Here is a 17,003-nt window from a genome sequence, read left to right on the forward strand (position 1 = left end):
TTTTTCCGAACACTCCCTGAAAACGGCCAGTTCCTGTCAATCACTCTGCGGCTGCCTGTGCGACTGAAAAGCATCGCTGGACCCTGTGTAAAACGACATCGTTCGTTGTAATAGTTCGCCGCACGTGCGCATTGCGCCGCATGCGCAGAAGTGCCTATTTTTGCCTCATCGCTGCACAGCAAACTAATGCAACTAGCGAACAACTCGGAATGACCACCATAGAGTGCGACTGATATATAATAGTTGTGATGTCAAGCATATGTCACGTTCTGACTGGACTGGTCATGGGAACTTGTTCATATAAGTTTGTGAATATTAAATGATGCATAATCATACAGGAACATCGGACCTAATTTAGCATGAGTTGAAGTTTTGTGAGAGATCGTAAAACTACAACTCCTTTCTCTAGCATGCGGCGTGCCGACCAGAACAGGGCAAGGCCGCCCCGCATGCAGGGTCCCCCCCCCTGCTGAAATGCGAGCGCATCTTAAGGGTATCCCCTTGTCTTTGCTGCCTAGCTGCCAAGGCAGTCGCCGGGCCGCCATGTTTTGTGTTGCAGCAGCTGCGTGTGACGTCACGCAGCTGCCGCGGCCTGCCCCCCCCCCCCCCCTTCCAATGCCGCCTCCAGCCAGGACTTAGATTGCGATTGTGTGCGATCGCAATCTAAGTCCTCGTACATGCGTGCAACAGGATGCACGCTTGCGTAAATCGCCAAATAGCGATTTCCGCATTTCTACGACTGAAGCTGAATTAGGCCCGTGAGCCATTTAAGTAAAAAAAAATATATATATATATATATTTTTGTCTGTCAACCTTTTACTTATTCTAATTTATTTTAAGGGTAGTACCACAGAGGCACTTTAAGTCATACTTGCCTACTTCTGTTTGATCCTCTTCCAGAGAAGCCCGGAGAGGAGATGCAGGTGGGCAGTGATGGGAGCGGGGCTGGACTATTTGTGTAATTAGGCCCCACCCTCTAGCGGTAAAATGCAGTCAGTTGCACAAATTTGAATGGAGTTAGGCAAAAATAACGCAAATGGCATATTACTGTGTCAATAGTCCCTGCCCTCTCATCGCAGACCGCAGATTCCCGGTTTCATTCTCCTTAATCTGCCTACTTCACTAATAAGGCAGTGGGATGCAGGAGGGGTGCATACTCTTCTGGGGGAACGGGGAACTACCCGATAAATTGGGTGTCTCGCACAGGTTGCGGGAAAGTACGTAAGTACTTTCGCCTTTTTCAGGTAAGAAAGCGCTCATGTAAAACTAAAGCTGGAAGGGTTCTCTACGTGACAGGTTCTACTATAATAAGATGAATTCCTATCAGACAGCATTTGATGTTAGTACATTTAACATTATAAAAAGCAAAAAACTGCATTAAAAGAGGTGCCCCAGTGCTTAAGTTGCTGTAATTACAATGCATGCAATACAATCTTCTGTCGGTGCAGAACATCTCTAACACTTACCGTACATGCCGTCTCCTTTCTTGGCACCACTCAAGGGCGTAATTACCATAGGTGTAACCTAACGGGTGCAGCTGCTATGGGGCCCTTAGCTCAGGAGGCCTGTTTTACTTGTCTGTCCCATGTCTCTCTGTGAGTTTATTATTTTGCCATTGGGAGGTGCGGGTGTGGTATAGGAGTTGAACAGTTAAAAGACAGGCAGTCATTAGGTCGACACTGTATGGCCGACAGTCAAAAGGTCGACAGGGTCAAAAGGTATACAAAAATGTATTTTGTGGTTTTAAATATTTTTTTATCCAAATTTGGTGAAATGCCGCCCCTCGCGGGCTCGCCACAAAGTTACCTGTTGACCATATGGTGTCGACCTAAGATCTTTTAACTGTCTATACATTGGAACCCAATGAAAATAAGGTCAAACAAACCACTCAAAGTACAAACTTCAACATGGCGCATGCCGGCAGATTTAGAGCCTGAACAATGGTGGTCATTCCGAGTTGTTCGCTCGCTGCCGATTTTCGCAGTGCAGTGATCAAGTGAAAAAATGGCAAAAATGCGCATGTGCATGGTACGCAGCGCGCATGCGCTAAGTACTTTCACACAAAACTTTGTAGATTTACACAAGCTCGAGCGACGTTTTTTCATCGCTCGAGTGATCGTACTGTGATTGACAGGAAGTGGGTGTTCCTGGGCGGAAACTGTCCGTTTTCAGGGAGTGTGCTAAAAAACGCAGGCGTGCCAGGTAAAAACGCAGGAGTGGCTGTAAAAACAGGGGAGTGGCTGGCCGAACGTAGGGCGTGTTTGTGACGTCAAACCAGGAACTAAACGGACTGAGGTGATCGCAGTCTAGGAGTAGGTCTGGAGCTACTCAGAAACTGCAGGGAATTATTTAGTAGCAGTTCTGCTACTCTTTCGTTCGCAATTCTGCTAAGCTAAGATACACTCCCAGAGGGCGGCGGCCTAGCGTTTGCAATGCTGCTAAAAGCAGCTAGCGAGCAAACAACTCGGAATGAGGGCCCATGTGTATATTCACCCATATGCTGATAACGGTGTAGTGTGTAGTATTTGCACCTGGTTTGCTACAAGCCATCGTTATCAGTAATTACACCTGCCCTATACCAGGTGCACAACTCACGCCTCCAGAAAGCCATATCTTGGTTTTAGTCCAGGTCTGCATAGGACGCATCTGTGTGAATACGCCCTTTAAACTATATCTATAAAAAATATACGCCATCATCCCAGTTCCCGTACTTGCGTTAAGCAGTTAAGGATTGAACACCACAGTTACTGTATAAAGTAACACTAAAGACTAAATAAGATAATATTTTACTATTGGTAGAGCTCTCTGTTAAAGGCCCTACACACTGGGCGATATCACTCAAAGATATGAACGATCTTGTTCATTAATGAACGAGATACCGCTCATATCTTTGAGTGTGGAGGCACCAGCGATGAACGATGCGCGGCCCTGCGCTCGTTCATCGCTGGTGCCCCGTCGGCTGTGCATGCAGGCCAATATGGACGATCTTGTCCATATTTGCCTGCGCTTCTATGGAGCCTGGTGACGGGGGGAGTGAAGTAACTTGTGTAGGGCCCTTTATTTGATACCTCATGAAAATGATTAGTTAGTAGATCTCCTATTTTTAAACAAACTTTATTAGAATCATCCTGAAATTAGAGCCCTCATTTATTAAACAACTTGCCTAGTGTGGTGGCATCAGATGCGACAACACTAGGCTGGGCTTTCACTGACATGGCCGCATCTGATGCAGCCAATCAGAAACTCCCACTGTGCAGCTGCTGGAAGCTTCCTGGCTCCATTACCCGCTGCCTGTCTGCCTTGCAGCTGGTCACTGCTGATTGGGCAGACTAGCGGCATCCCCCACCACGCTGCTGCAGATATTAGCAGCCCGCGGAAGCGTAACAAAAGTCCTCCTTAACTTGCAAGTGTACACCCGGTGGCTGCAGGGAGGAGCAGCCACCGGGAAAATTTAGGTTTGCAATGTTCCAACCACTGATGGAAATTGATGTTTAACCAATGTTTACAAAAATAATGACTTTTTTTTTTCAATAAAAACGTATGAGATATGTTTTAAATAGATGTCCTTATCCTAAATGAATCATAAAAACAATACAATTTCTGAGTGTTTTTTCTAAAATATATAAAAATGTTAAGGGGGATATCCAATCAGCTGCGGTAATTTACCGCGGCTAACTATCCCGCCGGGGGCTATCTAATTAGCTCTGATAAGCCGTCGCGAGATACGGCTTATTGAGGAGTTTGTTTCACCTGCCTCGGCCAGGCATAACCAAATCCCCGGAAACAGCCCGCTGTTTCTACCGAAAACACACAGGTTTCACTGAACCTGTGTGTTTTCGGGAGAATTTTTTTTTTTTTTTTTTTTTTTTTTTTACAGGTGATGCAAATTGAATGGCACGTAAACAAATATCAGTGAAACATCGTAAAAAAAAAGAGAAAAACTGACATTTTTCGCACCCGTTGTTGTTTCACCTCTAATTGGATATCCCCCTAAGCGGTTAAGGTCCACACGTTTTGGGGGGATTATATCATACATCTATTATATCATTTTTAGGTGTACCTAGTCTAGCAACAGAGATACACAAATCTATCTTGGAATATTTTCCCTATCTCACCCTTACTACCCAGAATTTTCCATGATTCCTCCCCTTCAGATGTCACTTAACATAAAAGGACTGAAACTTACCCACAAATAAAGAAAATGACTACATGATGGCATTACAGTTTGACATAAAACATGTACATGAAATGTATAAGGCAATACTGACTCCTATTCTACAACAACAACTAAAAGAATCGCTCAGAGCCCCGGGAAATCATTTTGCAGCAATAATATTATAAAAACTCGGCAGTTCTCCAAATTGTAACTTAATTGAGTATATATACAAATATCTGACGCATAAAATAACATTACTTAAATTGAATACAAATAAAATACAGATTGTTCAGAGATAAGCCTAAATTCAGCAATCTTCTTCGTCTCCTGACTGCACTTATTCATTAACAGCACTTTGGCCACTTTATACATGAATTGCCCAGTGTTTTAAGATCAGTCTAGCTCAACAGGGGCATAATGAATGTACTCAGCTGGATATCATCAGGGTCCGTGCAGCAAACATCTTTTACTGATATTTAATATACGGTATATAAAGTAGATTTTTATTTTTTTTACCCAGCTAGGATTTTTCTCGTTAGGCAAGTTTTAAAAATAAATAGTAACTTGGCAAAAGAGACAGCTTTGCATGGAATGCGGTAATGGGCCTGAAGCGGCCTTGTGCATTACTGGGGCAAAAGCAGTAAGCACGTTCATGTACTACAATCGTCAGATGAAGTGACCCTTTACATTTCATACTACTAATTACTTGTGTTGGTATTTCCTCAGTGATTTCCAGTGACTGGAGCGAGATAAAGTGGGAATAAATAAAGAGGCAACAAATCAGCGTCTGACTCTAATTTTACAGACTGTGCTAGAAAAATGGCAGTTAGGAGCTGATTGGTCGGTACTTTATCTATCAGTAAGATTTTCTATATCTCCCCCTAAGAGAGATAATAGGATTTTAATTACCTACCGGTAAATCCTTTTCTCGTAATCCGTAGAGGATACTGGGAATCCATTTAGTACCATGGGGTATGGACGGGTCCACTAGGAGCCATGGGCACTTTAAGAATTGGACGGTGTGTGCTGGCTCCTCCCTCTATGCCCCTCCCACCGGACTCAGTCTAGGAACTGTGCCCGAGGAGACGGACATACTTTGAGAGAAGGATACAAAAGGATAGTGGTGAGATTCCGAACCAGCACACATGAACAAGAGGAAAGCCATGCTAACTAAACTTGGAACAGGAACAGCAACTGCTGAACCAAAGAACAATACTTAACCAAGTAACAGTACAAGAAGTACGAAGCACCGGGCGGGCGCCCAATATCCTCAACGGACTACGAGAAAAGGATTTACTGGTAGGTAATTAAAATCCTATTTTCTCTTACGTCCTAGAGGATACTGAGACTCCATTTAGTAACATGGGGAAGTACCACAGCTCCCAAACTGGATGGGAGAGCGCTGAGGTTCCTGCAGAACTGATTGACCAAACTTAAGGTCCTCAGAGGCCAAAGTATCGAACTTGTAGAAATTAGCAAACGTGTTCGAACCTTACCAAGTAGCTGCTCGACAGAGCTGTAAAGCCGAGACACCCCCGGCAGCCGCCCAGGAAGAACCCACCGACCTAGTAGAGTGGGCCTGTACAGATTTTGGAATCGGCAATCCTACCGTGGAATAAACATGCTGGATAGTGAACCTGATCCAGCGTGCAATAGACTGCATTGAAGCAGGACACCCAATCTTAATGGGATCATAAAGAACAAACAGCGAATCCGATTTTCTGTGACGAGCTGTTCGCTTTACATACACCTTCAAAGCCCCCACAACATCCAAAGACTTTGAAGTACTGTAGCAGAGGTGTCCGTACCAACCGGAACCACAATAGGTTGGTTGATGTGAAACGCAGACACCACTTTAGGAAAAAATTGCTGCCAAGTTCCGAGTTCAGCTCTGTCTTCATGGGAAATTAAAAAGGGGCTCTTGGTGAGACAACGCCCTCAGCTCCGACACACGTCTTGCTGAAGCCAAGGCCAACAGTGTGACGGTCTTCCACGTAAGATAGTTTAAGTCTACCTCCTGTAACAGTTCAAACCAGTCTGATTGGAGGAACTGCAGCACCAAATTGAGATCCCAAGGTGCCGTGGGAGGCACAAAGGGAGGTTGGATGTGCAGAATACCTTTCAAGAACGTCTGGACCTCAGGGAGAGAAGCCAATTGTTTCTGAAAGAAAATGGATAAGGCCGAAATCTGGACTTTTATGGAGCCCAGACGTAGGCCCACATCTACATCTGACTGCAGAAAAAGCAGTAAACGTCCCAAATGAAATTCCACCGCAGAAAATTTTCTGCTCTCACACCAAGAGACGTATTTCTTCCAAACACAGTGGAAATGTTTAGACATTACCTCCTTTCTGGCTTGGATCATAGTCGGGATGACCTTGTCAGGGATCCCTCTCTGGGCTAGAATCAGCCGTTCAACTTCCATGCAGTCAAACGTAGCCACGTTAAGTCTTGGTAGACGAACGGGCCATGGTGCAGAAGATCCTCGCGAAGAGGTAGAGGCCACGGATCTTCGAGTAGCATCTCTGGAAGATCCGCATACCAGGTCCTTCTTGGCCAGTCCGGAGCAATGAGGATTGCTTTAACCTGTTCCCTTTTTATTCTTTTGAGAATTCTTGGGATCAGAGGGAGTGGAGGAAACACGTACTCCATCTGATAGACCCATGGAGTCCTCAGAGCGTCTACTGCCACTGCACGTGGGTCTCTCGACCTGGAACAATACCGCTTGAGTTTCTAGTTGAGACGAGAGGCCATCATGTTGATTTGTGGATATCCCCACTGACGTGTCAAGCACTTAAACACCTCCGGATGAAGGCTCCACTACCCCGCGTGCAGGTCGTGTCTGCTGAGGAAGTCTGCTTCCCAGTTGTCTACTCCCGGAATGAAGACCGCCGACAATGCCACAGTGTGTTTTTCTGCCCAGAGGAGAAATCTTGTCACCTCTGACATTGCTGCTCTGCTTTTCGTTCCGCCCTGCCGGTTTATGTACGTTACCGCCGTCACATTGTCCGACTGGACCTGAATGGCCTGATCTTGAAGAAGATATGAGGCCTGCAGAAGGGCGTTATATATAGACCTGAGTTCCAGAATGTTGATTGGAAGGATGACTTCCTGACTTGACCATCTTCATGGAAACGGCACCCCCTGGGTGACCGCTCCCCAACCTCTAAGGCTTGCATCTGTAGTTAGCAAAATCCAATTCTGAATCCCGAACCTCCGACCCTCAATGAAGTAAGAAGTTTGTAACCACCACAGGAGGGAGATCATGGCTTTTGGAGACAGACGGATCCTCTGGTGCATGTGAAGATGTGATCCGGACCATTTGTCCAACAGAGCGAGCTAGAAGGGTCTTGCGTGAAACATCCCAAACCATCGACTGGATTACCAATGCCGTTTCCAACGGAAGGAACACCTTCTGCGACTCTGTGTCCAGTACCATTCCCAGGAATGGAAGCCTCCGTGTTGGTTCCAGGTGAGATTTCGGAAGGTTCAGAATCCACCCATGATCCCGGAGTAGTCGGGTTGAGAGGGCAATACTGTCCAACAACTTCTCCCTGGATGGCTCCTTTATCAGAAGATCGTCGAGGTACGTAATTATGTTCACTCCCTGTTTGCGGAGAAGAAACATCATCTTGGTGAACACCCTCTGTGCCGTGGAGAGACCAAATGGCAGGGCCTGGAACTGGTAGTGACAGTCCTGCAGTGCAAACCGTAGATAAGCCTGATGAGGCGGCCAGATGGGAATGTGAAGGTTCGCATCCTTGATATCCAGAGACACTAGGAATTCCCCTTCCTCCAGGCCTGAGATCACCGCTCTCAGAGACTCCATCTTGGATTTGAACACACTTAAGTACGGGTTCAACGATTTGAGGTTCAGAATCGGTCTTACCGAACCGTCCGGTTTCGGTACTACAAACAAGTTGGAATAGTAACCCATGTTTTGCAGATGAGGTGGAACTGGAACAATGACCTGAGTCAGTACCAGTTTTTGAATGGCGTCCTGTAAAGTTATACTTGTCTCTTGTGAAACTGGTAAACCTGATTTGAAGAATCCGTGAGGTGGGAGCTCCTGGAACTCCAGTCTGTAGCCCTGGGAAATAAGATCTTTTACCCAGGGATCCTGGCACGAATTTGTCCAGATGTGACCGAAGAATTTTAGCCTGGCTCTCACCTGCCAGTCTTCCAGGCATCACGGTCCACCGTCATGCTGAAGGTTTTGAGGAAGCAGAGCTCTGTTCCTGTGAACCGGCAGTTGCTGGTTTGCGTGGTTTACCTCTAACGCCTCTGGTGGCTGTAGAAAAACCTCTGGTTTTGACCTAAAACTTGGCCGTCCGAAAGGACTGCAAATTGGAAGCTGAGTAGGTCTTCCTGGCTGGGGGAGCTGCGGAAGGAAGATATGTGGACTTACCCGCAGTAGCTCTGGAGATCCAGTTATCCAGTTCATCTTCAAATAAGGTCTCTCCTGTAAATGGTAGGCCTTCCACGCATAGGCGTGCGCAGAACATTTTATTAGGGGGTGCACGACTAGAGTGGCGTGCCTAGCACCGCCTACTAGGCATGCCTGGCACCAAGTATTAGCAGTCAATGCCTTCAGCAATATAGAGATATATATTCAGTGAAAGGCTGCAGCACTATAGAAACATTCCAACAGGGGGCACTCTCCAGAGTTCTATATAAAATGAAGAATAATAAATTTATTGCACATACTCAACTTGCACAGGTTACTTCCCAAACGGAAGCGGAAACATTTGGGAAGTAACCTGTGCAAGTTGAGTATGTTCAATAAATTTATTATTCTTCATTATATATAGAAGTCCGGAGAGTGCCCCCTGTTGGACTGTTTCTATATTTATGATACCTTGGTATCCGGTGGACACCTCGGCTGCTGATTTTTCCTGAGTATGTGAGTGTGACGTATGTGTGCGCTCAGGGCCGGTTCTAGCCCTTGTGGCGCCCCAGGCAAAAAATAGGGGCGTGGCTTCATACAGGGGCATGGTCAGTTACGCCCCCTGTAGAGTTGTGCCCCCAGTAGCGCCCGTATTTGTGCCCCCAGTAGCGCCCGCATTTGTGCCCCCAGTAGCGCCGCTTTAAAAAAAATAAAAAAATTAATACTTACAATCCCCGCTCCTGAGTCCCGACCGTTGCAGACCTCCGCCGGCGCCGCTCCTCTCCTCGAATCTATGGAAGAACGTCATGACGTCTCTCCCATAGCACAGCATAGACACTAGAGGTCAATCATGACCCCTAGCATCTGTGCCAGTCCCACAATGCTGTGCGGTGCGCAATGACGTTATCACGCACCGCACAGCAAAGGTCCTGTCCACGAAGGGAAACTAGACGGGTAGCATCTAGTTCCCTTCACTGCGGGGGGACCAGTGGGGGACACAGCGGCAGCGAGGGGCACAGTAGCGGATCTTGCCATGGTGCGGCGCCCTCCGGATGGCGCCGGCGCCCTACGGAAGGTGGCGCCCCGGGCAAAAGACCTGCTTGCCCGTGGCAAGATCCGCTACAGTGGGCGCTGAGCCAAGCAATCAGTAGTATAGTGAGTGTACCTATAGACTATAGGTACACTCAGGAAACTACTGATTGATTGGCTCAGCTAATTATTTATATATATATATATATATATATTATTGATTTTTTTTAGAATAAGGTAATAACCCTTTTTTTTTATGCAGAACTTTATCCCCCCACCCCTGGCTGGCCTGAACCCCTCTCAGTCTTTTGCCTGGTGCACACAGTGAGTGGGTGATCATTCATTCAAGTCTTGACTCACATTCTCAAGGCTCAGGCAGGAAAGCTGTGTCCAAACGAGACCATCACTGTCCTCCTCCAGCGTCGGCTAGTCCTAGGCTCCAGACAGTCCTCCTGGCGTGTGTTGGGCTGTTGAACAGGGCATGGCACACACGAGTGACTGGACTAGCGACTGAGCACGGGCGGGAAGGAAGAGAGAGAGGCAGCGCGGTGTGACGTGCTGACGTCACACCACGCAATCGGATCATGATGGCAGGTGGGCTGGGTTGTGCAGCCAGCCACCCACCCACAGCAGTGAGTCTGTCCTACCGGCGGCGCAGCGGGAGGGGGTGACTGTGGAACAGCCCGGGAAGCAATGGAGGTGATCCAATCATCGCTATCAGTGTGCTGCTGTAGTAGCATTGCTACAACAGCAGCACACAGACAGCGATGATCGGAACGCAGGCGTGACGTGCGGGGGGTGCCGGACATTAGGGGGTGCCTGTGCGCACCAGGCACCCCCCGTGCGCACGCCTATGCTTCCACGCCTTTCCTGGAGTCCGCATCAGCAGTCCACTGGCATAGCCATAAGCCTCTGCATGCTGACACTGCCATAGCAGTGGTGTGTGCATTAAGCAAACCTATTTCTTTTATGGCTTCCACCACAAAGTTCGCAGAGTCCTGTATATGTTGCAGGAGTAAAACAATCTCCCCCCTAGATAAGGAATCTAACCCCTCAATTAGGTTACCTGACCATCTTGCAATGACTTTAGTGATCCACGCACATGCTATAGTGGGTCTCTGGGCCACCCCAGCAGCTGTGTACAAAGATTTGAGTGTGGTTTCAATTCTACGATCAGCCGTGTCTTTCAGGGAGGCTGCACCAGGGACAGGCAACACTATTTTCCATGACAGCCTCGATACTGATGCATCCAGTATCGGTGGATTTTCCCAATTTTTCCTATCCTCAGGAGGAAAAGGAAAGAATGAGAGTAACCTCTTAGGGATTTGAAATTTCCTATCAGGATTAACCCACGTTTCTTCAAACAGGGCATTCAGTTCCTTTGACACAGGAAAAGTGACTGAGGATTTTTTTTACATTAAAATAAGATTCCTCACACTCCTTTTGTCATCTTATCAGGAATTCGCAGCTGTCATCTTATCAGGAATTTGCAGAACGTCTCTGATAGCTTCTATAAGAGTCTCTATTCCTTGTGACAGAGCAGCATCCCTCCACTTCGAGTCCACCTCCCCCTCCTCCATGTCTGACCCATCATCATCAGAGTCAGACTGCAGGATATGGGCCAGAGTACGTTTTTGCGGACAAATGGTAGGGGTCTGAGACGCTGGTTTGGGGACAGAGTCTCTGTTCATAAACTCATCCACAGACTGTCTTAAGTATTGAGTCTCTTTCTCATTGCGGGACAATTTAGTAGAAATATTAGAAATCATTCCTTTAATGGAATCCAGCCATGCTGGTTCAGCCCCATTAGCCTGGGAAGGTGCACTACACTGAGTACACAGTAGTGAGCCCCCTTGGGAAGAGGAACACCCTGCCGTACATGAAACGCACTCTTTGCCTGACATATTGTAAATGTGACAACACACACACACACAGGAAAAAGTTAAAAACACAATTAACCCACAAAGAGTCCTTCCAGAGAGACATAGAGATAGTATGGAGCCAGCACACAGCGCCCTTATAGTTAATGCCAAGCTTAGCCAGGTCGCAGACTGAGTACCCAGATTGGTGACTCAGTACACTAATAATCGCTCCCCCTCTGCTATGAACACCTGGTACCGCTGAGGTAATCTGGAGTCACTCGGGAGGAGCTGCGCGTCCCTGTCAGTCAGCGTCTGTGTCCACTGCAGAGGGAAAATGGCGCTGGTGAGCTGCTGGATCCACTCATAGTGAAGCCTCGCCCCTTCCATGGCGCGCGGGCTTCCCGCTTTTTTTTTATACTAGCTGAGGTAATTTAGTGCTTAAAATGGAGTCAGATCCGTGTTAAGTCTGTGTTTGCCAGTGTGGGTCTCCATACCCTCATGCCGCCATAATGGGTGGCGACCCGCTATGTGGGACGCCGGCTTAGTAATCACCACTCTTCTGGCTCTGTTATGGGTGGCGGCGTGCTGTGGGAATGTACGCTCGCCGTGGTGGGGCTTGCGAATAGTTCCCTCAGGAGCTAATATCCTGTCAGCTGGGAACGGGACCATTAACCCTTCAAGAGGTTGGGATCGTTCCCCCCCTAAGTCCCACAAAGCAGGCAGGCTGGTGCCATCCAGTCCTACCTGAAAATAACAAACAGAAAAAATAAATGCAGAAAACTCTTCAGGAGCTTCCATAAGCGTGACCGGCTCCTCCAGGCACATTTTCTAAACTGAGTCTGGTAGGAGGGGCATAGAGGGAGGAGCCAGCACACACTATCAAATTCTTAAAGTGCCCATGGCTCCTAGTGGACCCGTCTATACCCCATGGTACTAATTGGATTCCAAGTATCCTCTAGGACATAAGAGAAAAAGGTGTCTGTTGTATGACATAAGACTGTAGCTCATTGCTACTTGCTACATGTGGGCGGCACAGTCAGTCCACACTTCCAATCTCCGTGTGCGTGGACATGGTGCTCCACCTGCACAGTCAACAATGACTTCCTATGGTGCCTGCACAGCTTGCAGATATCCACGGGATCCATCATTTCCACTTGTGTCCCACTCGGAACCAGCCCCTATATGCAGATGAGTTACTTCCACTCATATAAATATTGTGCAAAGGGAACATCAGGGAACTTATTTCTAAATCCGATACATCGGCACTTTGTAAAGCAGCATAACCTAATCAGCTCATTATAATACTGTACAACTTTTAGTCCGTGTGCTAAATGTTACCATCGCACTCTAGTACTCATTCCAAAGGGCTGAAAAAGTACATGATCTACTGTACATAATAATGACTTCAACTCCTGTTTTCCACTATGATCACATACAGTGACATCCTCTTCTGTTGTCCACTCCACTCTGATCCCCCCAGTGACCTCCTGTCCACTCCACTCTGATCACCTGCAGTGACATCCTCTACTGCTGTCCACTCCACTCTGATCCTCCCCTAGTGACCTCCTGTCCACTCCACTCTAATCACATGTAGTGACGTCCTCTCCTGCTGTCCACTCCACTGTGATCCCATACAGTGGCCTCCAGTCTTGATGTCCACTTCACTCTGATCCCATACAGTTAACTCCACTCCTGCTCTCCACTCCATTGTGATCATACAGTAACCTCCATTTCTGCTGTCCACTCAACTCTGATCCAATACAGTGACCTCCTGTCTTACGGCCCACTCCACTCTGATTCCATACAGTGACCTCCATTCCTGTTGTCCACTCCACCCTGATCCTACACAGTGACCTCCACTCCAACTGTACACTCCACTCTGATCCCATACAGTGACCTCCACTCTTGCTAACCTCTCAACTCTGTTCACACAGTGACCTCCTCTCCTGTAGACCACTCGACTCTGATCACATACACTGACCTCCTCTCCTGCATACCACTCCACTCTGATCACATACAGTGACCTCCTCTCCTGCCGTCTACTCTTGTCACATGCAGGGACCTCCAATCCTTTTGTCCACTCCGATCACATACAGTGACCTCCACTTCTGCTGTCAACTCCACTCTGATAATATACAGTGACCTCCACTCCTGCTATCCACTTTACTGCGATCACATAAAGAGACCTCTATCCTGCTGGCTGCCCACTCCACTCTGATCACATTCAGCGACCTCCACTCCTGCTGCCCACTCCACTCTGATACCATACAGTGACCTCCTCTCTTGCAGACCATTCCACTCCAATCCCATACAGTAACTGAAATGCCTGCTGTCCACTCCACTGATCCCATACAGTGACCTCCTCTCCTGCAGACCACTCCACTCTGATCCCATATAGCGACCTCCACTCCTGCTGCCCACTCCACTGATCCCATACAGCAACCTCCCCTCCTGTAGACCACTCCACTCTGATCCCATACAGTGATCTCCTCTTCTGCAGACCACTATACTTTTAATCACATACAGTGACCTCCACTCCTGCTGTCCACTCCACTTTGATCACACACAGTGACCTCCACTCCTGCTGTCCACTCCACTGTGATCATATGCAGTGACCTCCTGTCTTGTGGCCTACTTCCACTCTGATTACATACAGTGACCTCCATTCCTGTTGTTCACTCCACCCTGATCCTATACAGTGACCTCTATTCCTACTGTCCACTCCAGTGTGATCATACAGTAACCTCTACTCCTACTGTACACTCCACTCTGATCCCATACAGTGACCTCTAAACCTACTAACCTCTCAACTCTGATCACACAGATCCTCTCCTGTAGACCACTCTCCTGTAGACCACTCCACTCTGATCACATACAGTGACCTCTACTTCTGCTGTCCACTCCACTGTGATCATATGCAGTGACCTTATCTCCTGCTGAACACTTATCCCTAACAACTACAGTGACCTCTACGCCTGCTCTCTACTCCTCAAACATACTATTAACCCACTACTACTCTTCATTCTACTTTGCACACAAGTGACTAATGCTAACTGGAAAGGCACGCCTTCCAAATCTTGCAATTTTACCGGTCTAGATTCATTGACCTCAACAGGGGTACATCTTTGACAAAAAGTAGATATAATAGAATTGATCAGTGGTGGAGATTAAGCATATCAAAGTATGGGCTCATTGTGTACCGATTTTGCTTTTATGAATGGTACAGGGTTTCATATTTGCACAAAATAAATTATTTTTACCTGGTCTGTGCTGTGAGCGCACCCTAGACTGCTGACCTTTACAATCTCATCGTTCACCAATGGAAACAGTTAATATTGTAAAATTTCCTATGAGAGAACGTCTCCCCCAAGGCTCCGGGCCACCAGGCAAACAGGCTTCTCTGGTGCTGGTCTCCTAGCAACCAGTCTAAGCTGAAGAACCAGATGAAAACCAAAGTCATAAATGTTATATGCTGTTCTTCTAATACAGTCATGCTACAAAGCATATGTAAGAAAAAATAGGAAAGTTAATTTAAATGTTTTAGTAAAACATTCACGTTTGCAAAAATATCAGGGCGAACGCTCATTCCCAGCTTTATACCAATTGTAACAGCTGACTATACTACCAACAGACCTGCCAGTAGTCGAGAGTTTCACAGGAATGATATGAGTTTTGTGGTCTAAAATTGGGTGGGGCTTACCTATTTGCCAAATAAGGGCATGGTTCAGTAGGATTGGGATATGACCTAAAAGTATTTCATGGAATATAGTAGAAACCATTGAGTCCACTTTATGGAGTGTAATGGCTTGATAAAGAGCAGGCTGGATTTAATAAAGATACACAACACTTTGGTTGCGTCCATTGTATGGACTGAGAAATGTTGTAGTTGAAAAGGACCAATATAACATTCTGCAAGTTTGCGGGAAGGTGGGGCCAGAGGAAGATATTTGGCAGAGAAGCTTACTAGTTGAGCCACTTGAAATGGGTATGGGGCATACTGGATTTGACTTAAACGATCAACAGTGTCTAGAAAGACAGTCAATATTTCTACGATACCAGACGGTCAACAGTCCATTGACTTAGGTTGCCATGGACAAAAGGTCGACATGCAAATGGTTAACACAGAAAGGATATGTTGACTTTTTGATCCTGTCGACCTACTTACAGTCGACGATATGTGTAGACCTATTTACGGTCTATCATCTATCTGGATACCAGGCATACTGTACCATGTCTTATCTGGTTGTATTTTGCAAGAATGTTGAGTTTTCCTTAATAATTTGGTGAAGTTCATAACTACCCTATCCAGGAAGTTTGGAGCCCATAATTGCCAAATAATTGTGTTTGACCAGTGGATTGGTTCCAAACGTTATTATAAACAACTTTGCCAATTGGCAATAACAGTTATCATGCTAAAAATCAAGTATCTTTTTGAGTCATTCCAGAGGTTGATTTACTAGTCAAGTGAAGTGTGTGGGTTTGACTGTGGGTGCCACACTGTGGAGAGATGTTGTTTTATTGGAGCATTAAACATGCTGTGAACTGAATGTCAAAAATAATGACCTTTGGGCCTACACAGAGTAGGCAGATTTATTTAATAAAAACCTGTAAGAGGAACTGAAGGAAGAGCTGTCCTAGAAACAAAATGACCCTGCTTGGTAAATCAACTTACAATTCTAAAGATGGTATTAAAACAAGAAGAAAATGTCAATTCTGATATAAACTGTAAAGCAGCTATTTCTCCATGGCCAAGCTGAAAGGGATAATAGCTGTATGTAGGCTCTTAGTGCAGGCACAGGTAGAGCAAACTGTAACATGTCATACTGCTTGTCACGATCCGGGTATCTCGACGCCATTTCTTACCCATCAGATGCCTCCTAAGGCTGGCTCAGCGCTCCAGGACCGGATCCCATCTGTTATCCTGATGTGTACATTCCTGTATCCTCTCCTGTCACTCTGGGACGCTGTCACAGTAAACGCCATATTACACCTGGCATGGCGTCTCCCGCGGCCTCCGCCGCCGTCCCTGAACTTCTGCATGCAGAGTGTCTGAGTGGCGATTACGTCAGCCGCGGCCTCCGCTGTGTCCGCGTGGTTGGATGTGCATCTGTCAGCCTGGCGCCTCCTGTCTCCGGTGGCCGGCGCCGCCATTACTGTTTTCATTACCACATGGATTACAAACCAAACTTCCCTCCAAGTGTCTGCATGGGCGCAGCCATCTTGGATTCTGTCAGCTGATCATTTCCACCAATCTGTTCTCAGTATTGATAATCTGCATAATTGCCTAGCCAATCCCTTCCTTGCTGCAGGTATAAATACACTGTGCCTGAGCAGGGAAGGCGTCAGTGCTTTGGTTGTCAAACCTAGTTCCTGTTTGTCTCTCTCCTGTGATTGTCTTCCAGGTTCCAGCTCCTGTCTCAAGACTTCCACCATAGAGACCCGCACCAGCATTCCACCTGCGGTGTAGCCTGACTCTCCAATCCATTGTGGATTCATCTGTTTCCAGCTACAACATTACCTGCTTCCAGCTCAGCTTCCAGCAGAGTACAGCTTCCCTTAAAGGGCCGGT

The 17,003-nt window shown here is 46.9% G+C and overlaps 1 protein-coding gene across 10 annotated transcripts in view; it reads right to left on the minus strand.

Moving 5' to 3' along the window:
- Positions 1–17,003, minus strand: part of TTC7A (tetratricopeptide repeat domain 7A) — a 914,714-nt gene that overhangs the window by 478,753 nt on the left and 418,958 nt on the right. The gene's annotated exons all lie outside the window — the stretch shown is intronic.

This window comes from Pseudophryne corroboree, chromosome 4 (assembly GCF_028390025.1).
Source record: "Pseudophryne corroboree isolate aPseCor3 chromosome 4, aPseCor3.hap2, whole genome shotgun sequence".
NCBI classification, from domain to species: Eukaryota; Metazoa; Chordata; class Amphibia; order Anura; family Myobatrachidae; genus Pseudophryne; species Pseudophryne corroboree.